The sequence below is a fragment of the Ambystoma mexicanum genome, chromosome 2q (genome assembly GCF_040938575.1).
Source record: "Ambystoma mexicanum isolate Mex_15411 chromosome 2q, UKY_AmexF1_1, whole genome shotgun sequence".
NCBI classification, from domain to species: domain Eukaryota; kingdom Metazoa; phylum Chordata; class Amphibia; order Caudata; family Ambystomatidae; genus Ambystoma; species Ambystoma mexicanum.
In genome coordinates this window covers 362,346,168-362,370,696 of record NC_090924.1, presented here as the reverse complement: position 1 = coordinate 362,370,696, position 24,529 = coordinate 362,346,168, and the positions used below count along the sequence as shown (strand labels likewise).

The window sequence follows — 24,529 nt, the reverse complement described above, 5'->3', positions numbered from 1 at the left end:
ACGAGCAATTGTACAGAAAAGAGATGGAGCTGGGGGAGGGGGAGCTGGATAGATATTTGAGGGAGGTCTCCCTCGCAACTCTCCAGGAGAGTGAGGTCACAGATATGGAGAAACCGATTACACAGGAAGAGGTACTGAGAGCCATTAGTGGACTAAAGGTAGGGAAAGCCCCCGGCGACGATGGTTACACAGCGGGATTCTACAAGGCATGTGCGGGCAGCTTGACCCAGCATATGGCTAAACTGTTCAATAGTATCCTGGCCTCGGGGAAGGCAGCCCCCTCGTTGGGAAGAGCATTAATAACAGTAATACCCATGGAGGGAAGGGATCCAAAGAGCTGTAGATCATATCGTCTTATTTCCCTTTTTAAATGTTGGTGCTAAGATTTTCACTAGGATTCTTGCCTCGAGAATGGAGGGGCTCATGCCAAAATTGGTCCATTCTGACCAGGTGGGGTTTATCCAGGGAAGACAGGGGGTTGATACAATATGTAAAACATTTCATCTGATGGGGGTCGAAGTGAAAAAAGAGGGTAACCCAGTGCTGATTTCCCTGGACACTGAGAAAGCATTTGACTGGGTGGACTGGAACTTCCTTTATGGGGTTTTGCAGAAGTATGGGCCGGGAGACCGTTTTCTTGAGAGGGTACAGGCTTTGTACAACTCCCTGCTGGCTCATGTGACTGTTAATTGGAGATTGTCAAGGACCATCAATTTGATGAGGGGCACGAGGCAGGGCTGTCCCCACTCACCACTTCTTTTTGCGCTTACGATTGAGGTGTTGGTGGAACGGCTTAGAATGGCCCCACAGGTGGAGGGGATCAGGGTCAGTGACAGGGAGTTCAAGGTGGGGTTGTAAGCAGACAATGTTTTGCTGTACCTGCTGAACCCACTGAGCTCAACCCTGCAGCCCTAGAAAAAATTGAAGAATGCAGATTCTTCTCAGGCTTTAAGGTGAATAAAGATAAGTCAGTTGTGTTTCCCTTTGCAGGGGATGACCAAAGGGATGTGGATGTGCTCCAGCCATTAGGGTTAGAAATTCAACGGGAAAGTATACGATACCTGGGAGTTACCATAGTTAGGCCAGGAGAAGACCTGGGCGATGCCAGTCACCCCCTCGATAACACCCTTTTTGATGAAATGGCGGGTTGGGCCAAGGGATAGATCTCATGGATGGGGAGGATCAACGCCCTAAAAATGAACCTGCTACCAAGGGTTCTGTACCTGTTCCAAATGTTGCCTGTCTGGGCCCCGGAGACACTCTTGTAAGAAGACAAAGCCTGTACGATGCGGTTCCTGTGGCAGAACCAGAAACCAAGGGTGGGCTACGATACACTGATAATGCCGAAAGACCAGGGGGGAGTGGGGCTCCCAGACTTGACACTATACTACAAGGCGGCTCAGCTGTGAGCAATGGTCCAACACCTGAGGGAAGATCCCAAGAAACAATGGGTTTTCTTGGAAAACCAACATATGAGCCCGGCAACGGTAGAGGAATGGCTCTAGGTGCCTAGGGGGCAGCTCCTGGGGAGAATCAGGGAACACCCATTTCTGGGGGTCTATTGGGAGGTGTTAAATAAGGGAGCCAGGACGCAGAGAATCACTTCATGGCCCTCCCCAATGAGTCACATCTGGGGCCCCCCAGTACGGGACGAGATACCGGAGCTGGATAGATACCAAAAACAGTTTGAGGCAGGACTCACCAGCATCAACCATTTGTGGGAGTGGGGGAAATTCATAGGCCTCCAGGTGCTGGAAACTAGTCTGGGTATTGTAAAGCTGCCGGTGCTTCTATACCCCCGATTGAAAAAAGTTTTCACAGCACAGAAATGGAAGGTAAAGATACAAAGAGACCTTTCCCCAGTTGGAAAGGTTCTTGACGGACACACAGAGATGAAGGGGCTTATCTCACTACTCTATACCACCTTGGTGGAAACAAAGGGGAATCCAGTGGAGGGTCTCCGTCAGAAGTGGGAGCGGGAAATAGGCCTGGAATTGGATATACATCTTTGGGAACTCAAGTGTAGGAGGTTATTTATAACATCAATATCCTGCCAATACAAACTTTATGGCCTGAAGCTACTACATCGGTGGCAATATGACCCGGTGCGGTTATCTAAAATGTTCCCTACTGTGAATCTCTTATGTTGGCATGGGTTTGGAGACAGAGCTGATTACTGACACATGTAATGGGGTTGCCGAAGGTCCAGATGTACTGGGCAGAGGTTCTGGAGTGAATCAAGGATGTGGGGGGGAGAGAATTGATGTTAGAACCCATGTCAGTGTTGTTCGGCCTGGTCAAGCAGGAGGAGCACTGGCATCCCCTACCCTCCATGGTTCATTTTCTCCTATTGGCAGCTAGAGCGTGTCGAGCCAAACATTGGACAAGAAGGGAACGCTCTAGTTTAAAGGAATGGGTGGACACAGCAAATGACATTTATCTTATTGAAAAGGTTACAGCAGCAATCCACGGTGGAAGTGCAGATGTGGAAGGGGAATGGCAGCAATTTTGCAAATGATTTGGGTCAGGGCGAGGTTTCAACCTTAGAATAAAGGCATTTCGGCTCGGTCCAGGCAGAGACATGATCAGGTTAAGGATTTTAGTCGATTTCTTTGGGAAAGGTGCCCAACCACCACACGTTTTAAATGTTTGATTTGGTCTGAAAGTTTATGCACAAGTTGTATTGAGGTGGAAAGGACTGGTGAGTGGGTGTGGGCCAGGGGTGGGGGGGGAATTTGGGTATAAATGAAAGTCTTAACGCTGTAAGCATTTAGAGAGGGCATAAGCCCCCCTGTTGATTTCAATCTTTCAATGTCCTTTTGAAAATAATGAAATTCAATTTACAAAAATAAAAACCCAAAGAGAACCAACCCCTCTAGAAAAAGTTTAAGGCACTTAAAGACAGTTCATAATCCGGTCTGCATGCTTTGCCCAGACAAGCACCTGAAACCATTACTGTTTGAAAATGTCAAGAAGGCGGGAAAGCTCCTAACCAACAGACTGATCGAGATGCAGAGGAATTTATTTATAGAGTGTATTAGTGATGCAATTAATGAAATAATGATAATCATAGGTGTAAAGCATTTGAAAGGTTCTATAGAAGCCTATATGAGGTAGAGCAGGGAGAGGCACAGGATAAGATTAACTACTTGGAAAATATACCTCTAACTCCCTTTACTGAGGAACAAAGGGAAGTTTTTGGAGACTCTAGTAAGGGAAGGGGAAGTATAAGAGATGATTCAGAAATTGAAAAATAACAACTCTGGGTGCAGACAGATTCTGCGCCATTCTACAGAATTATGGCACCTCTGATAGTGAAGCCGTTGGTGGCACTTTTTAATGCAATTAGACTGGGAGCTGAGATACTCCTGACCCTATGTGGTAGGCTAGAAGAGTTATGATGCGTAAACCGGGAAAAAGAATCCAAAACTGTGCCCATCATATTGGCCGACTGCTCTCCTCAACTTGGATATCACACATATTTACGCACATACTAGCAGATAGCTGGGAGCAGTTTCTCAATTTTTGACCAGTCGGGTTTCCCAGAGAAACACTTTCGACAACATCAGAAAGATCCAATACCTAATTGCTAAAGGAGAGCGGTCCTTAGTTCCATTCCTATTAATAACCCTAGATGCTGAAAAGGCCTTCAATATGGTAGAATGCACATTCCTGGAGGAACATTGAAACATTTTTGCTTTGATACCAATGTGCTGCACATGATTTTAGCACATTGCAAAGATCCCTGGGCACTGGTCAATAGTAAATTGTTGAATAAAGCAGAGTAGGACAAATGAGGCAGAGATGCCCTCTCTCACACCTGCTCTTTGCTCTGCCCATGGAGACTTCGATAGAAAGGATTAAAAAAAATGCAGCGATTAAATGAATAATGATAGGCAAAACACGGCATAAAATAACTCTTTTCGCAGACAATGTTCTACTTTCACTCGCCAACCTGAAGGCATCACTGCCGAAACATATGAAAGATCGTGGTTGGTTTAGCAAGATGTCGGGTTTAAGATAAATGAATCCAAATCTTATATTTGAAACTTATATCAGAGGAGAGACTCTACAGTCTTTGAAGAAGCGGACACAGTTTTGATGGCTGGACAAATCTTTAAGGTACTTAGTAGTTAATCTGACTCTAATACCCTTGGATATATACAATGCATGCTACCCTGAGCTATTGATGGCAAACAATGTCCTTTTCTTGGTTAGGGCGCATTGTGGTCTTTAAGATGAACATCCTTTCCAAGAATCATAATAGCTTTTAATGGCAAGAACCTGTAATTCAAAACATATGGGTAAACAAGAGAGCATGAATAAGAAAAAAATCCTGCTCGCACGAGACCTGCCCTTAATGTCTATAGGTATTATTTAGCAGTCCCTGAGTCAACCCCAAATGGATACAGGGTCTGTCGGATAAGAACAAGTTATTTACTCATGGTAACGTTCTTTCGGCTGGATGTTTCGCCCATGCATTCCTCATTTTATGATATTTCCATATCCAGCTTAATCTGCTTCGGAAATACTTTCCAGCAGAGAGTGCTGCGCGTCGATACCCCTCGGAGCCCTCCATCTTGATGTTGAGGTCATCGATGGTATAAAGCGCACACAGCGACCGTTGGCTTCAGTTCCATTTTTAACATTTATAGGATACCCTACACCCGACAGTTGCTCCTCCTGAAAGAGCAAAGGTTGCAACCACATGGAAAATTCTACTGCGGGGCAGGTTGGGAGGGGTGATGAGGAATACGTGGGAGGAACATCCAGTCGAAGAACGTTACCATGGGTAAGTAACTTGTTCTTTGAATGGATTGTGTCCTCCCACGTATTCCTCATCTTATGATTAAACTCCCAAAGCAGTGTATGTATTCCTGGAGTAGGGAGTCAAAATTTTCAGACTCATGAAATCGAGTTCCTTTATAGGTCTGTGTGCACAGAATGTAGCACAGCCTTTCCAATAAACCTTCCCGGCTTGAGGAAGAGTCCAGATTATAGTGTTTGGTAAAGGTGTGACCATGTGGCAGCCGCACAAATATCTTTAATCGGGACACCCCTCTGTAATGCAGAGGAGGTAGCCATCCCCTTGTTGAATGAGCTCTAAGACCCTACGGAGTATCCTTTCCTGCTAATCTGTAGCACTCTGATATTCCTCAAATGATCCATCTTGATAAAATTTGTTTCGGAATTGCCATACCCAACTTGTGGCCCATGTAGCCTACAAAAAGTTGGTCATCGTGTCTTATTTTAGATATCCTGTAGATGTAGAAACTCAGTGCACGCCTTGGATCAAGCCTGTGTAAACTCTCCTCTTCGTTTTCCGGGATGAGGAGGAGGATAAAATGAAGGTAAAATTATTTTCGGAGTTAATGCAACTCGGACACAATCTTAGGTAAGAAGGTAGCTTGCAGAACAAGGCCTGAAGTTCATTCACTCTTCAGGCTGATGTGATGGCCACTAAAAGTATGATCTTTAAAGTTAATATCCTTAAAGGACAGCAATGTATAGGCTCAAAAGGAGCAAGCACACATTAGAAATGTTATCACCAAGTTGAGGCCCGAAATCGGGACTTGAAATGGGACAGGAGGAAATGTATTTGTGAGTCCTTTTAAGAATTTTATCACAAGTGGAATCTTGAAGAAAGATACCTCTTCAGAGGAGTGCTTAAGAATAGATAGTGCTGCTAGAAACCCCTAATTGTACCAACCTGGAGCTCCAGATTGGCCAGGTGTAATAGGAATGGTAACACCATAAGTGTACTGCATGTAAAAGTATCCTCGTTCTTATCCCTGCACCAGCTGCAGAATTTGTTCCAATGGCAGCGGTAGAAGGATTTAGTTGCTGGCTTTCTGGCCGAAAGCAAAATCTCCATTACGTCGTCCGGAAGGTCCCAATCCTTGTATCTCAACCTCTCAGAAACCATGCATGAAGGTTGAGTGTCTTGACCTCTGAATGGAGAGAGAGAGAGAGAGAGAGAGAGAGAGAGACCTCTCTTTGTGGAAGATGTAGTGGAGGGCAGTGTAACGCTCACCTGATTCCCACGGAGGCGCAGGTCTGGCTTCGAGTGCTGATGCTTCTTCAATGGTGAAGCGCAGGACTCTGAAGATGGACAGGAAGGGCCCCTCTACTCTGGCTTCTCCGGCTCGCAGGAATATTCCCCTGTGCGTGAAAAGGGAGTATTACCTACTGACTGAGTTATGCTCAAGCCTCCCACTCTCTTCCAACCCTCCACGATGCCCTTCCACGATTCCCCGTGAAGTCTCACCTTAGGGTCAGGAAGGATGAGCTCTCCATCCTGCTTCTGATGCAGGGGCGCGTTGAAACCCAGTTACTTCACTGGATTGAGGATTGATGGGAGTTCAGGTAAGCTTGACTATTCAGGTAAGGCTCTGTAAAAGTTCTGTTGCAAGTTCAAAAGTCCAAGTTTAATAATAATGTTCATTGTCTTTTTCCCCTTAGGGGCCGGGGTTCGGAATGCCGGAGATATGGCGCCGACCCGAAGTGAAACGTGCAGTTCCAGTAAATGACAGGTAAGTTCTGGATGAGCGCTCGGGTAATGTCTTTGCATTCGCTCATTCAATGTCTTTGTCTTTTTTCCCCATAGGGGCCGGGGTCCGGAAAATGCCTGCAAGCGGCAAGACCCGAAATGAAATGGGAATGACCCAACAGGTAAGACTTAGAAGGAAACTGAGCTTTTCCTATTCCCTTCCTACTCTCACCTTGTTCTTGTCTTTTTCTCTCTACGCTCTGGGAAGTGGCTGTGGATCCGGATGATCGCTGCTGAAGATGGTGGCGTCCAGGATAGGTGAGTGAAATGCAGCGCTGCAGCGATCCTAGCAAAATGCTTTTAAAATTGATGTCTTCCTTTTCAGGATCGTCGGTGTGATGTCTCTGTGGTGCTGATTTAGCAGGTAAGGTCTTTTGTCTCCCTTTGCAGGTGACCCAGGATACTGACAGGCGTGGCTGAGGTCCAGTTGCAGGAGCTGACACGGTGAGCGTCCAGCTGCGAGGAGCAGAACAACGCGAAGCGTGAGTTGCTGATCGGGTGTGGTTTAAATAGCTTTGGAAGAAGTTCCAAGTGTGTATCCTTCCACCGATCAGGTATGTATCCTTCCCCGACCACACCCGGGTGGAAAGTAGTCCCACAGGTAAAGTAGTTCCATTCAGGCCTCAAGAGGGCCTTGATGTGGCAGCATGGTCTGCATCATGTAAGTGCACATTAAAACACTTGAACACATGTCTAGCTTTATGAGCCTGGCGCCTAAGGCGCCAGGACAGAGGTCCAACATGAGTCTGGCGCCTAAGGCGCCAGGACTGCGTCCAAAGGGCCCCAGCTTGGGCCCGCTGGCACTCCCCTGGGGGAAATGATGCCTGCCTCTGGGGTGCTGGGTCGGACCTGGCTCCTTGGAGGTAGGCAGTGCTTAATTTGTGCCGGTGTTTGGCGGTACCCAACACCGGCAGAGTTTTTTCCGGGACCGGCAGGGACCGGCACTCTGCAGCTGCCCTTGATCACGGGCACGGCTCGCTGTGCAGCAGTGCCCAGGGGATGAAGGCATTCATGAAAGAAAGTTAACACGTAAGGGTTAACTTTCTTTCATGAATGCAATCGCTCGCTGAGGCCATGCTGACAGTGCCCCAGCTACCCGCCAGCGTGGCGCCAGCCAGGAGGCAGCCGTGCTCAGTTCCCTAATTCGTGGGTCAAAAAGCTACTTGTCCTGCAATTGAAATGAAAGAAAATGTTGCCGTTCTGAAGAGAACAGTAGTTAGCTGTTAATTGCTCTCCGGTGGTGGCTCACTTTTATTTTAAAAAAACAGCTCGTCGCAGGCAGATAAGCAATGGCGGGGAGCACTGATTTAATCACTAGATTAGCAGAGAAAGGCGTTTCTGCAGCGAACAACAACAGCTTGGGCAACTTTCTGATGTACAATTAAACGTGTCCGTTTAGAGCAATCAGATTGTATTGTCCCCGCCACACCCCGCTGACGAATAATCACTCGCTTGCGGTTGTGATCGTTTAAGGGAAGCATTTCTCCTACTTGTCCTCGTAACTTCATCATTCTTGGGTAATTGGCCTTTCTGAGGTGAGCACTTTTCTTTTCTCCTTAAAAAAAGTGTCTTTAAAGTGTGGAGGGCCCACAGACTGTGCGTTTAATTATTGTTCATATTTCATGTAGTCGGCATGAATTCCGTTTCAGAAGAAAGTGATTTACCTATCTTAAGGAGTAGTACTGGAGCTAGAGCTTATGTTTTCACCCTATTTTGGCTGTCGATTTACATGCATAGAGTCTGGAAAACGGCGGATGGCCCAACTGGCGGAGGCGTTTCAGAGCGCCTCCCTTATTCACAAACAGCTGCACAGAGGGTTTTTGGCCCATCGCTGCAGCGGCTGCTCGCCTGGCCCACACCTTTTCTCCCCGGGGCCTGTCAGTAGCCAGGCGCACACAGGAGAAGGTCTGCGCAATCTACTGCCTTCATTTTAACAGCAGATGGACACGCTCATGGGTCATGTATCTCACGTTTCTACTCTTCATATAAAAATGTGGCTTAAGCTGCCTCGAGGAGCTAGGCGCCTGTGGTGGCACGCACGCTGCCTTAAGTGGTACACATGCTTGTCTGCATTCTAACCCCCACTCCCAACCTGCTTGTTTCTGATATTTCTGATATTCATTTTATACGCCCCTTATTCCAGAAATCCACGAGTTTGTAACACCATTTCACCCCCTCGTCCATGACATTGTCCATGCACAACCAGGTTTCACCAAAGCAGCTTGTGAATAAAACGTGTAAGCGTACGGGCGTCATGCCAACAAACTAGCCACGTCACTGAATGATAGGTTCTGAAAACAGTGTATGTATATGGTGCATTTTCTGTGGCGTATACACAGAATGAGGGTCTGTGGGATACTAATGACCTTTTCTCAGTGGGCTGTGACTTGCCATAGAAAGAGGCTGTTACTGGTAGCGCTTTCCATTGTACACTAATGCCTGCCCAAGACCCAGGCAGTAATACAATTTAAGGCCTAAAAGAAACAGAATAGGGAGTGCCCTGCTGTGACTTTACCTCAACATTATATCAGAGCCCTTGATGAGTGTCAACCTGTCAGGCTAGGGGAATGACCTAGGGTGGCCTGCGAGCCCTTGATGAGTGTCAGCCTGTCAGGCTAGGGGAATGAGACAGCACAACGTTAATTCCTAAAGTGGCCTTTGTCCTTTCACTTGCTTCCCACAGATGAGCCTGTGCTGTGTTTTCCTGGAATTTGCCTTGGCTTTGTGTATGGAGTGTCCAATTACTCCACGCGGAAAATGGGTTTTAACGTCCCAAACTTGTGAAGTCTTCCTGTGACAGGCTAGGGGCCTAATGAGTCACACGCAATATTTGTGAGCATAACCTAAGGCTAGGGAGTTTGTGACGTGGCCTTTATAATTAAGGAACCTTTGAAAGTAGTGCAGCCTATGTAAATCGAAGGTTGCCCCAAAACACAGCCGGGTTTGAGTTTTTGCCCTTCCTAAGTCTACTTGTCCTAGGGGTGGGCACTGTAAGTTCTCTGTTGCAATAGTATTGAGGGGGCTTCCTCCATGTCCTCCATGTCAGTAGTTATGGCCGCCACATTTGTGTAACCTGCAGGTCAAAAGACAATTCCAGTAAAATAGCTAAGAAGGTTAATGCACCTGCTGTAGAGATTTGGATGTAGCCTGATTGTCATAGGTTCTTATCCCTGTAAAATAGCTCAGGATGTTAGCATGCCTGCAGCAGAGATCTCTGATTAGCCTGCTGGTGATTGGGTCCAATCCCTGGATGATAGCTTGGCAGGTTCATGCGTCTGCTGCAGATGTATGTGGCCTGCAAACTATAGACTAATTCCAGAGAGACAGCTAAGTAGACGGTTGTGCCATACTGCAGTGATCTGTACATAACCTGCAGATTGTACATTTAAACCCCAGCGGTTAACTTTTGCCAATGCTGGTTCATAACAGGAATTTAGTGCAACAAACTAATGCAAGGACACGTACTGCTCAAGGGGGTGCCTGCAAACACGGAGTGACAAGAGAAAAGCCCATAAGTGGTGGGTGGGGGTGCTAGGTGTGCAAGAGTACACACATGCTGCTGACACAAAGAAGGGAGCACGCCACGGTGCTCCTGCACCTAACAAAAACAAGCATTGGCAATGCCAACAGTTTGGGCTTTTGTGTAGGCATGGGAAAGGCACTTAGGCACAGCTGTTTGTAGCAGCCAGGTGCAAAATGGTACCTTGGTATCTAATAGCACTGACTGGCAAAAGCTTAAAACCTATGCACAAGCCAGAAATGTTGGCTTTGTGTGTTTATAAATGGAATGGCTGGAGGAACTGCATGGTAAGACATTTTTACTATACCAGTAGCGTGTTTACAACTCCAATTTTAAGTCATTAACTCTCAGAAGACTGCTTTAAACAAACACTTGCAGGCAATTCCAGTGCAAAGTTTAATGATAATGAGAGCTCAAAGAGTTCCCGTAAGGAGGTGTGCCCTTCCCCATCCATCCCACTACTAGCCTGTGCCAGCAGTTGCTGCAGCGCCAAACATGTGACATGGAGCAGCAGCAGTGTGATGGGCTGGTGGTGGGCCGATCTAGGTCTAGTACTGAACTGGGCTGGGCCGTGTGCCGGCACTGCGGGCCGCGCCGGCACTGCGGGCGGCGCCGCACCCGGCAATATGGGGCCAATATTTTTTGGGCACTGGCACTTATTTTTTTACAAATTAAGCACTGGAGGTAGGCATCATGACAGTACCCCTCCCTCAAGGCCCCTCCCAAGGTTCTTCCCTCCGGGGGTTTTAGCTTGTTCGGAAATCTCCGGTGAAACCTTTGTACTAATCGAGGTGCGTGGACATGGTTACTAGGCTCCCACGATCTCTCCTGAGGTCCATATCCCTTCCAGTCAACAAGATAGAAGAGTTTCGACTTTACCACCTTGGAGTCTAAAATGTCTTTAACTTCGAATTCTAATTCCCCTTCAATTTGAACTGGATCTGGAGGCTTGGACAATCGGGTTCCTGGTTGTACTGGCTTCAAAAGTGATGCATGAAAAACTGGATGAATACGCATGTTAGACGGTAGATCCAGTTTAAAGGCCACTGGGTTGATTATAGCCTTAATGGGATACGGTCCTATGAATCTGGGATTGAAGGTTCGCGGGCCCTTGAGGGGTAAATGTTTAGTTGCTAGCCATACCTGGTCTCCTACTTGGTAAGGAGAAGTTTTACTTCGGTGCAAATCAGCGTTTTCTTTATACTTTTTCTTGGCTTGCTGTAAATGAGTTGCAGCTTCTTTGAAGGCTCGGGTTATTGTGGAATGCAGATGATTTATTGCGGGCATTTCCAGGGTCAGAGGTGGATCTAGGTCAGAGGTCCGAGGATGGTGACCATACAAAGTATAAAAGGGGGTTTGTCCGGTTCCAGAATGCACTGAATTGTTGTATGCATATTCTGCGATCCAAAGGATGTCTTTCCAATTTAACTCGGATTGGTGTAACATGCACCGAAGATATTGCTCGAGAGTCTTATTGGTTCTCTCGGTTTGTCCGTCGGTCTGGGGGTGGTGGCTGGTGGATAACCGCACATCTATTTGTGCTAGTCGGCAACACTTCTTCCAAAAATGGGAGATAAATTGACTTCCACGATCCGAGACTAATATGGAAGGGAAACCATGTATGCAAACTATATTCTCCAGGAATTCCTTGGCCAAGGTGGAAGCTGAAGGCAAACCCTTTAAAGGGATAAAGTGGGCCATTTTGGAGAATAGGTCCACAATTACAAGGATTGTGTTGTAACCAGCACAAGGAGGCAGGTCGGTTATAAAGTCCATTGACAGGGTGTGCCATGGTGCCGGTGGAATATCCAAGGGTTGAAGTTGGCCGGCTGGCCTTTTCTTTTGAGCCTTGTTTTGGGCGCAAATTCCGCAAGACAGAACAAAAGACTTTATGTCTTTTCTCCAAGAAGGCCACCAGAAGTGGCGTTTGATTTTTTCCTCCGTTTTAGCGATACCAGGGTGTCCTTCCATTAAAGATTCATGATGATGGGCAATAACAAGTTCTTGCAAATCTTTACTTGGCAGAAACAACCGCTCCTGGAAGTAGGGTAAGTCATCCTTAACGGTGTAATGAGGACCCTTTTGACTCCATTCCAGTAAGGTTGAAGAGTCTAGAAGTTGTTTTACTTGCGTTTGGATGTCCTCAATAGTTTGCAATGAAGTTAAGCCTAAGATTCTTTGCTCAGGTATGATGGGCACAGGTTCTAAGCTCAAATTAGGTTCTTCCATGCCAATCCGGGATAAGGCGTCCGCTTTTCCATTTTTGCAGCCAGGGCGATAGGTAATTACAAAATCAAATTCCGCAAAGAATAGAGCCCATCAGAGTTGTCGTGAAGATTGAGCTTTGGCCGTCTTTAAATACTATAAGTTTCTGTGGTCCGTAATTACGGTGATGGTGTGTCTTGCCCCGAGAAGGTAGTGACGCCAAGCCTTGAAAGCAGATTTGATGGCCAGTAACTCTTTATCGGTAATTGCGTAGTTGATTTCAGGAGGAGAAAATGTTCTGGACCAAAAGGCCACTGGGTGTAGTTGGTTAGTTTTTGGGTCTCTTTGCAACAGGACAGCTCCCATGGCCGAACTGGATGCATCGGTTTCCACTATGTACGGGAGATCTGGGTGCGGGTGCTTCAATACAGGTGCAGAGGTGAATTTGGTTTTCAGGTCCTGGAAGGCTTGTTCGGCCTCAAGAGTCCATTGGAAGCGTTTGTTTTTCTTTAGGAGAGCTGTGATGGGTTGGACTGTTCGGGAAAATTCCGGGATGAATCTTCGATAGAAATTGGCAAAGCCGAGCATGCTCTGAACTCCCTTCACCGAGCTAGGAGATGGCCATTTGAGGATGGCGTCCACCTTTCGCGAGTCCATTCGGACTCCTTGAGGTGTCAGGATGAATCCGAGAAACTCAACTTCTGTGGTATGAAAAACGCATTTTTCGAGTTTTGCAAATAGTCTGTGCTGGCGCAATTTCTCAAGAACTGCCCTAACATGTTTTCTGTGATCAGATTCTGAAGAAGAGTACACCAGGATGTCGTCAATGTAAACAATGACACAGACATCGATAAGTTCCCGAAGAACATCATTCATAAAATACTGAAAGGCGGCAGGTGCATTGCACAAACCGAAGGGCATCACCTGATATTCGAAGAGCCCAAATTTGGTACGGAATGCAGTCTTCCATTCGTCGCCTTCTTTTATACGCAGCAGGTGATAAGCTCCTCGGAGATCTAACTTGGTGTACACACAAGCGTCTTTCACCTGGTCGATAAGCTCAGGGATCAAGGGCAGAGGATAACGATTCTTAATCGTTATTTGATTTAGGGCGCAATAGTCTATACACGTTCTAAGGTCGCCTCCTTTTTTCGGCACGAAGAACAGAGCTGAAGAGACAGGAGACTTGGACGGGCGAATAAAACCATTGGCTAGGTACTGATCTAAATACTGACGCAAATGCAGGTTCTCAGGTTCCGTAAGAGCATAAATCCTACTACGAGGTAGTTGAGCATTGGGTACCAGATCGATTTGGCAATCATAAGACCGATGGGGAGGTAACGTGTTGGCCTGTTCTTTCTGAAAAACGTCTTGGAATTCTTGGTATTCTGACGGTAGCTGCACAGGGGTGGAAGTTGCTGAGGCTAGACCCATAGCTGGATTTCTTGGATAACAAGTTGGTTCACAATCAGGAAAACTTATCTTCTTTGCTCGCCAGTCAATTCTGGGATTATGTGTTTCTAACCAAGGAATTCCAAGAATTACTTGAAATTGTGGGGCCTTGATCACATATAACACGATTGCTTCCCGATGTCCATCCTGACCCACCAGTGTCACTTCAACAGTGGAATGCGTTACAGGCCCTGAGGCTATTTCGGTTCCATCTACTGTAGTAATGACATCTTGGGTTACTTTTGGGCGGAGAGGAAGCTTAATCCTGGAAGCCAATTCACGGTCTATGTAATTTCCAATAGCTCCACTGTCGATGTATGCTTTTATAGCATGCAACTGCTGAGGCTGTTTTGGGTCCACGAGCACCATTGGCATGACAAAATGCGAGGTCAAAGAGTTAGTTTTCAAGCTCGGCAAGCGGACCCCTACGCTTGTCGGGCTAGGTCGTTTCCCGAATCAGGTATCAATAATTCGTTATCAGTAGCTCCAACCACCTTCTTAAGTGGTTTAACTGGACAATTTCGAAGAAAGTGACCGGAAGTCCCGCAATACAGACAAAGTTGCATTTGCCGCCTTCTCTCTCGTTCTTTCTGCGTTAATGGTCCTTTAACACCACTGATTTGCATAGGTTCAGATACGTCGGTACTCTTGGAGTTAGCGTGGGTTTTGATCGGTACTCGGTTTTCATACTTGAACCGATCTGCTTTTCTATTTTGAAGTCTGTGATCAAGTTGAACCACCAAGTCTATGTAGTCTGCGCAGACCTGGGGTGGGTTTACTATCTGAGCTAGAACATCCTTAAGCTCTCCACGCAGGCCTCGATGAAACAACGTGATCCTTTTGTTTTCTGGCCATCCAGTTTCCACAACCAGTCTGTTAAAGGTGGCAATGTAGGGCAGAAGATCCTGATTACCTTGTCGTAAGGATAGCAGTTCGTTATCAAGGGCCTGTCCTCGAGAGTGTCGAGCGAACAATCTTTCCATGCTGGCCTGGAAGCCCTGAAAATTCTGGAGAATGGGATCATCCTGATTTACCAATGGAATAGACCAATCGGCAGCACTGCCACTGAGGTAAGATAGTATAAAGGCTACCTTGGTCTGGTCGTTAGGGAAGGCTCCGGGTCTGCATAGAAAGTGTAAACGACATTGGTTCATAAAGACGGCATATTTTTTGGGATCCCCCGCAAAACGTTCAGGCGGGGCCAAAGGCATGTGTCCAGGTAGATTAATTTATACCGGGTTATTCAAACCCATTGATGTGGAAATGTCTCCGGAATTAGGTAAAGGAGTGTGCCCTGCCTGGGCCTGTAATAACCTTTTGGCTAGGTCATCTGTTCTTTCCTTGGATAAGATCAGTTCTCTTTTGAGAGCGTTAGTCTCCTGGCGGGCTGAGTGCACCTCTGCCCGTAATTCCCCCAAAAGCTGGGCCAGCTGGTCAGTCTCCATAGCGCCCGGGTGGAAAATTGCGGGTAGTCTTCGCTTTCCGTAACGCTCACCTGATTCCCACGGAGGCGCAGGTCTGGCTTCGAGTGCTGATGCTTCTTCAATGGTGAAGCGCAGGACTCTGAAGATGGACAGGAAGGGCCCCTCTACTCTGGCTTCTCCAACTCGCAGGAATATTCCCCAGTGCGTGAAAAGGGAGTATTACCTACTGACTGAGTTATGCTCAAGCCTCCCACTCTCTTCCAACCCTCCACGATACCCTTCCACGATTCCCCGTGAAGTCTCACCTTAGGGTCAGGAAGGATGAGCTCTCCATCCTGCTTCTGATGCAGGGGCGCGTTGAAACCCAGTTACTTCACTGGATTGAGGATTGATGGGAGTTCAGGTAAGCTTGACTATTCAGGTAAGGCTCTGTAAAAGTTCTGTTGCAAGTTCAAAAGTCCAAGTTTAATAATAATGTTCATTGTCTTTTTCCCCTTAGGGGCCGGGGTTCGGAATGCCGGAGATATGGCGCCGACCCGAAGTGAAACGTGCAGTTCCAGTAAATGACAGGTAAGTTCTGGATGAGCGCTCGGGTAATGTCTTTGCATTCGCTCATTCAATGTCTTTGTCTTTTTTCCCCATAGGGGCCGGGGTCTGGAAAATGCCTGGAAGTGGCAAGACCCGAAATGAAATGGGAATGACCCAACAGGTAAGACTTAGAAGGAAACTGAGCTTTTCCTATTCCCTTCCTACTCTCACCTTGTTCTTGTCTTTTTCTCTCTAGGCTCTGGGAAGTGGCTGTGGATCCGGATGATCGCTGCTGAAGATGGTGGCATCCAGGATAGGTGAGTGAAATGCAGCGCTGCAGCGATCGTAGCGAAATGCTTTTAAAATGATGTCTTTCTTTTCAGGATCGTCGGTGTGATGTCTCTGTGGTGCTGATTTAGCAGGTAAGGTCTTTTGTCTCCCTTTGCAGGTGACCCAGGATACTGACAGGCGTGGCTGAGGTCCAGATGCAGGAGCTGACACGGTGAGCGTCCAGCTGCGAGGAGCAGAACGCGAAGCGTGAGTTGCTGATCGGGTGTGGTTTAAATAGCTTTGGAAGAAGTTCCAAGTGTGTATCCTTCCACCGATCAGGTATGTATCCTTCCCCGACCACACCCGGGTGGAAAGTAGTCCCACAGGTAAAGTAGTTCCATTCAGGCCTCAAGAGGGCCTGGATGTGGCAGCATGGTCTGCATCAGGTAAGTGCACATTAAAACACTTGAACACATGTCTAGCTTTATGAGCCTGGCGCCTAAGGCGGCAGGACAGAGGTCCAACATGAACCTGGTGCCTAAGGCGCCAGGACTGCGTCCAAAGGGCCCCAGCTTGGGCCCGCTGGCACTCCCCTGGGGGAAATGATGCCTGCCTCTGGGGTTGCTGGGCTAGACCTGGCTCCTTGGAGGTAGGCATCATGACAGGCAGATGGACATGTCCAGAAGATCCGGGTATCACGTCCTCCTGGCCCAATCCGGAGCAATTAGGATCATGGATTTCCTGAACCTTCTCAACCTCCTGATAACTTAAGGAATGATGGGGACTGGAGGAAATGTATACAGGATTGGAAAAACTCCCAATCCACTATATACGCGTCCCCTAGAGCTCCTCTTAGGGGAAATTCCCTTGAGCAGTACCGCTCGCACTTCCGGTTGCCACTGGTCACAAACAGATCCACTTGAGGGCTTCCCCAAAGGTTGAAGATCTCTTGATCGACTTCCTGAGCTAGTTCCCACTCGTGGGTGACTGCTCTTCCTGCTCAGAGCACCCACCGCCGTATTCTCTACTCCGGCTAGGTCAACTGTAGATAGGGAGATTCCATCTTGAATTGCCCAGTACCAGAGCGACATTGCTTCTCTGCACAGTGATAGTGACCCTACACCTCCTCTCGAGTTGAGGTAGTACATGGCCACTGTGTTGTCTGTCATTATCAGGACATTCTTCTCCGCACAGAGGGCAGAAAGGCCTTCAGCGCTAGTCTGATTGCCCTCCGCTTCAAAAGGTTGATATGTAGTTTGGACTCCGATGGAGACCAACGACTGCTGATTGTCAGATCGTTGGTATGTGCTCCTTACCGTGTGAGTGAGGTGTCTGTTAATACCTTTATCTCCGGCCATGGTTGCCAAAAAGGTTCTCCATTCAGAATGTTGTCCTCGTAGGCCCACCATAGGCGATAGTGTGCCACCCTGCTTGGAACCTGAAGTAAATCTGACATTCTGCCTGAGAATTGAGACCATTGCGTCCTGAGAGCCCATTGGAGAGATCTCATTCTCAGGCTCGCCTCTTGTAACAGAAAAATTAAGGATGCCATGAGGCAGAGCAACCTCAGAAAGTCGAAGACCAGAAGACGCTGGGCACTTTGGAATTTGGTGACCATCTGCAGAATTTCTTGACCCCTCACTACTGGGGCGAGGCTTTTCCCAGGGATGCATCTAGGACTCTTCCAATTAATTGCAGCCTTTGAGATGGTATCATCTGGGACTTCTGGAAGTTGAGGGAAAAGCCAAGTCTGTGGAGAGAATAACGGGTGTAGCTGAGATGTTCCGGGGCCTCTTCAGGGGAACTGGCCCTGATCAACCAATCGTCCAGGTAGGGGTAGACATGAATCCCCCCTCTCCTGAGACTCGCTGCCACCACTGCCATCAACTTGGTGAAAACCGTTGGGCGCAGGTCAGCCCAAACGGCAGAACTTGAAACTGATCATGAGAACCGCCAACAGCGAAGCTCAGGTACTGTCTGTGCTTGCGATGGACTGGCACATGAAAGTAAGCATCCTGGAGGTCCAATGATGCCATCCAGTCCTGAAGCTAGACGTACCGCTTTCTCGAAGGATCTGAGAAAGGGTAGCCATCTTGAACTTGTCCTTCCTGAGGAATGTGTATAAGTCTCCTAATTCCAAGATGGGTCTCAATCCTCCGCCCTTCTTGGGAATTAGGAAGTACAGGGAGTACCAACCCTTGATACTCTCCGCTACAGGTACTGGTTCTACAGCACCTTTGTCTAGCAGGGTCAAGATTTCCTGCATAGGGAGCGGATCTGGAACTTTGAAAGATCTGTTCTCCGGTGGATGACTGAGGCTTTTTTAGAAAGGGAAGGCAGTATCCCTGGGCAACTGTTTCCAATGCCCATGTATCTGAAGTAATGCCTTGCCGTTCTTTCAGATGCAGTCAGATCCTGCGCCCCACTGGGGTCTTGTGAACTAAGGCCTCAGAGAGGTTTTGATGCAGCTGCAGCAGTGGCTGATGGCAAAGTAGATGCTGCCTGCACGGTCTTGGTACCTCTTCCCCATCCACCAGGGGGGAAATTGTTTTTGTTGGACAGTCCTCTCCCCCTTCCAAATGAGGAGTAAAAGGGAACAGACCTAACCCTCCAAGGTGTGCCGGTGGGGCGGTTTTGTTGCTAATAGCAGCACCAAGGGATTGTGCTGCTGCTTTGGAGGTGTGCAGTTTCTCCAGGCTCTCGTCAGCCTTGATACCAAATAAATGTGTGCCATCAAAGGGCATGTTAAGAAGTCTGTATTGCACATCTGGAGCAAAACCGGACTTTCTTAACCAGGCAAATCTGCGCGTTACTGTACAGGCTGCCATTGAACTGCTGATAGTGTCAGCAGTTTTGAGACCTTTCTGGAGGGATTCGCACATCGCATCCTCCCCATTCTTGACTAGATTTAAAAATCTGTCTCTTTCATCCTCTTCAGGGATATGATCAGCCACCTTTGCTATACATTCCCAAATAGTGTAAGTGAACCTGGCCAATTTACAGATAGCATTCTTTGAATTTCAGGCCATGCTCCCCGCAGAGAAAACTTTCTTTGCCAAAGCATTGTAACGCTTGTCATCTCTGTCTGGGGGAATAGTCGGCGTGCATTTTATTTTGAGGTGGATGTGGCAGCTTGTACCAGCAAGCTTTCAGGAGTGGAATGCTGGGGTCACTACTGGACGCCCTGTATTTGGATGTTAGTTTTTTTATTTACTGCCGAAATTAATTCTGGCATCTCCCAATTTGTATTTACTCGCCTTTGCAGAGCCACATGAAAAGGAAGAATAGGATCCTCCTGGGGTCCTTTATCTCGGATGTCTGTAAGATCATCCTGCTCATATATTGGCGTGGGTCTTTCCCACCCATGTATTCCACCACCCTGGATATTAAATGTCTGTAAGACCCTTCTGCATGGTCACTAGGATCAGGTCTCCCAAATTCTGATTCTGGGGACGTATCTAATCCACTTATATTTTTCAGGGACTCCTGTACATTTTTCAACCTTGATTTCTCTGCGATCAAGGATTATGGGACCCCAGGTGCTCCATATTGTAGGTCAAAGGGACGTGTATCATCAGGAATGTTTTACTTCCTCATAAATAGAAGAAAGTGATTACAAAAAATCCTTTCTTGGTAGTGGTGTATATAATCCTCGATGACAGTGCTGAAATTTTCGACACCGTCAATGTTTTCGCAGTTGAGGACTTGTTAGGGTCCGACTAAGAGTCTTTCGGCGCCAATGCCGTCAATAAGTTCTTCCTCGAGGAAGATATGTCTCGACTCGAGGGATGCTTCGACTGCTCTCAAGGAGATTTTTCCTTGCCTCCCGGGCCCGAGGGTGCTCAGGTTTTGCCCTCATCTTTTTTCTTGTCGAGTTTTTTGACCTGGGCATGGCTTTCATAAGTCTTCGAGGGGGTCAGGGCCGCATTCTCAAATACTTTAATCATTATGGCTGAATTCGTCTGGCATTTACCCCGTTCTGGGGAGGAACTCAACGACGACGGCGACCTATGGTGCGTTTTCTTCAAACGCTGCAAAGATGATGAGTGGTGAAAACCACTGCGTGATCTCAATCTTTTTGTCTTCTTTCGATGAGGAGAAATATTTCTCAACTCGTCTGAAGACTGTCTTTTCAACTGAGTCATCGATGGGAATTTAGACCTACCTGCTGCAAATTTTCCTCTTCGCTCTTTCAGGGCTTTCGGCGTCATCGATAGGCAGGCCTTACAGTTGAAGGTAGCGTGAGAGGAACCGAGGCACCACAGACGCACCCGATGGAGGTCCTTACAGGACATCTTCGCCCCACAATCCTGGCACTTCTTAAACCCCGATCTCGGAGTCGAAGACGCCGATGATGATGCCATCCTAATGATTTTTACTTGAAGATTCTTGTAGGGAACCGAAGCACACCGTATCCGAAGTGCTAGCTTTCGTGGAAAAATGGAACTGAAGCCAACGGGCGCTGCACGCGCTTCATTCCATCAATGATGTCGACATCGAGACAGAGGCCTCCGAGGGACATTGATTCGACAGGCATCAACGCGCAGCGCCCTCTGTTGGAAAAAATTTGCAAAGCAGCTGAAGCTGGATATGGAAATATCATAAAATGAGTAATACCTGGGAGGACACAATCCATTCGAAGTGGGTTTTTATTCAAAGCATAGCCGGGAAACACATAAGGTCAGAGTCATGTCGACCAGGTCCAGATTGTGCTCTGAACCTTAACATAAACAAAATGACTAAATTGACACTGTCAGCTTGTGACCTAACAAGAAGGGGCGAAACACATACTACCTTCCCATCCCCATTTACACTAATAAGGGGAAATGCAAATTTTACGCAAGGGCTCCTGTGGAGATCTTTCGAGAGTTAGAGTAGGGGAGGTTGTATTAAGGCAAGAGATATGTTCAAAAGGGACTATTAAAACATTTGATTAATGCAAATCGGAATTTTGAAATTGGAAAGAGCAAAGGGTTCCAATAATGGCAACCAAGCTGTTGGATATTTCATCCACTTATAAAACCACAAGTCGTCAGGCCCTTAACCCAATTAGGAAAAGGTTCCAGGGGACTGAAATTTTTATAGGCTTGATCTCTCAAATCTACGCATTGCTTATGTTTAAGAAAATGGGCACTAAGTGGCCATATAAGGAAGTTGGCAAACCTAACTAAATTCCCACTTGGACGAAGAGACTTGGGAGAACGTTTTCCAGAGAGCATAGAGAGCCTACTACGTTCAGACCTAATGTAAATACACCTGAAAAGCCTCTTCCGCGGATATTTGACATCTGAATACATCTCCCATTTTTTTTAAATCGTGGAGACTCTTTGTGCTGGAGGTGTTGTGTTTTATGAGTACAATATTACATATCTTCTAGGCATGTCCCAAATAGGACATTTTTAGGCTAGAACTGTGTTCCAAGATTAGCGATATCTTGCAAAGGGATATTCCAGAAAAATCCTGCATACATACCCCTGGGCATGGATTTAAATCATATAGAGGGGGAAGAGTTCAGGATGAGCACCTGCAATCCCTCTGATTACTTTCAGCAAATATCCGTGCCATGGGAGAATACAGAGACCTTCTGTTCTGCTGTGAACTTCCAAGATTTGGCACATAATGGTTATGGAGAAGATCACAACAGTCTTACGCGACAGGGTCCAAATGTTTGCAAAGCAATGGGCACTCTCCTGGAGATATGCCATGGTGTATTGAGGTGCCTGACAGAGCAGAGGGCTTTGAATTTATTTGACATAGAGATGTTGGGGACAGGGACGGATTCTTCGATGGTAAAGAGGTGGGGTTCTAGGCGAGACAATGTACCCTCTGGTGTGAATTATTGTATTTTATGTTGTAGTTGTGTATTTTATTTCCCCTTATTGTTTGCATTTTCTGTTTTAGTCAATAGAATAGAACTTTGAAAACATTGTCATTTTTTGACATTAACTAATTAAGGAGTTGAAAAAAAACATGCTACATACATACATTTTGCATATTACATAACCACACATTCATCTAAAGACTGAGCATCACCTGGAAACTGCAGCGCACGCAGTCTGTGGTCCATTTGTGGTCTCATGCAGAAGGGATGTGACCAAGTATTTCGGGCTGGACTGCACCTTTTGGGGTGGGATCAAGCCTGATTTGCATATGGTCTTTCCTCTTTTGTAATGGCTTGTCAGGCAATGAAGGACATTGTGGAGGGTTGCCCAGAGCAATGGCACCGGCAGAACACTTGACTTGATACTAACACTCCACTCCAAGTATCCTCCACCCTCCCCCTCCCTTGGTCGGACCAATCCCTGTTCTTATTCTCCTTTACCACCACCACCAAAAACATTCCTACAATCAGCGAAGAATCCCTCCACATCAATGCCAGACACACCCTTAAGCTCACAGCCGAGCTTCTAACTCCCACCATCCAAGCCTCACTCGAATCAGTCCCAGAAACGTCCACCCCCAATGTCCGCTTAGCTTACTACAACTCTGCATTACTAAATGCCCTTGACGAAAATGCCCCTTTCAAAACCACATTTAGAAAAAACGAAAGGACCGCCCATAAATGGTTTACCGATGACCTAGCTTCTCTCCGAAAAAGAAACGTGCCCTTGAACATCTCTGGAGAAAGAACCCTACCTCCCAAAACATCAGCTGACACTTATAAACTCAGCTGACACTTATAAAACCGCTATCATTACTACCAAAGCCAATCTCTTCAACACCAGAATCTCTGACGCAAGCTCTAATACCAAAAAGCTCATCAAAATTCCCAGAGAGCTCAAAACCCCTGCCCCCCCTTCTGATAACTTCTCCAAAGACAAATCATGGTGCACACTCATCCAATCCTCCGTGGACACCAAAACACGGAAATTAAAGGAAAAAGCCATTCTAAAAAAAAACTACTTCCCCCCCGCCACCTACCTTCCTAGCCGCCACACCCACAACTACTACCCCTCTTCCTCACTTTCAATACTCAGCCATTTCCCCCTCTGAAGTCCTCTCTATCGTCCAGCACCTGAAAGCCTCCCATTGTGGTGGCGACACATGCCCAGCCAGCATTATCAAAATGTGTGCAGAACCCTTGGCTCCTACCATAGCCAACTTCATTAATGCATCATTTAAATCGAATTCAATTCCTTCTGCCATTAAAGAAGCATGGGTTACACCCCCCCTAAAGAAACTCTCTCTAAACCCCACCATCCCTACTAACTACCGCCCTATCACCACAGTACACTATCTCCTCAAATCGTGGACCGCACTACCTACAAACAACTTCAACCACACCTTGAAAACCACAATCTGCTAGGCACCTGCCAATCAGGCTTCAGATCCAAACACAGCACAGAATCTGCCCTCCTCGACCTCAGGATCCAGCTTAACCACGTCAGGGATAATAGAGAACTTGCAATCCTCTTACTTGACCTTTCGGCAGCCTTCGACCTGGTAGATCATGAAATCCTCTGCAAACACCTCACCTCAACTTTCTACCTCTCCCCTGAAGCCACCTTATTGATCCAATCCTTCTTATCTGGCTGATCCACTATGGTCTTTGTAGGGTATGAATCAGCTGAGCCCATACCTGTCTCCTATGAAGTCCCACAAGGCTCTTGCCTCTCCCTTACCCTCTACAACATGTATACCAAAACCCCTCTTCGACCACCTAGACAGCCTCAACATACCCTATACAAATTTCACTGGTGATACTCAAGTCCTCCTCACAGTCACCAGAAACCACGAACAAGACTGTGCCAACATCAACCGGGTCTTCAGTATCATACAGGCATGGATGGCCACTCACCACCTCTGCGTGAATGACGAAAAAACAGAGCTGCTTATCGTGGGCTCCCCACACCGCCTCAAACTGCCTCCTCCTCCTTTTGCATCAATGGCAACACTATCCCTATCTCCGCCCATGTCAAAACACTAGGTGTTTATCTGGACGCTGAACTCAACATGCAAAAATATGTCAAAGCAATCGCTTTCTCTGCAGCCTACTCCACCAAACTCATTAACCTCTCCAGAATATTCCTCACCCCCAACAATTGCCTCACTCTAGCAAGGGCCATCATAGGCAGCAAATTGGACTATAGCAATGCCATCTTAGCAGGGACTTCTACAAAAATTATCAACAAACTTCAACTGCTTCAAAATAATGCTCTCAGATCTGTCTGGGGCATGAAGTGCTCCGATCACATTTCACAAATCAGATGGGAGGCTCATTGGCTTGCAATCAAAGCTTGTATTGACTTTAAACTTGTCACTATCACTCAACGCTGTCTACCCAATACTACCCCCCCCACCTCATGAGCTGTATCGGTAAGAAACATAACACACACAATCTCTGCTCTTCCTCCACTTCTGCCCTGGACATACCCAGATTTGCCAGGAAGAGAGCTGGAGGTGCATGCTTTACCACCATCGCTCCCACACTTTGGAACGCCCTACCTCAGCACATCCAGAATGAAGACAGTCATACACTCTTCCGAAAGAAAAGAAAATCTTCACTATTTAACAAATATGTGTAACTCGCACAGCCCACTGTTCACGTATGACCATGACTAACTGTTTATGTACAAATTG

General features: G+C 47.0%; 1 protein-coding gene across 1 annotated transcript in view; it reads left to right on the top strand.

Moving 5' to 3' along the window:
* ERN2 (endoplasmic reticulum to nucleus signaling 2) overlaps positions 1 to 24,529 on the top strand; it is a 1,116,259-nt gene that overhangs the window by 385,769 nt on the left and 705,961 nt on the right. The window lies entirely within an intron of this gene.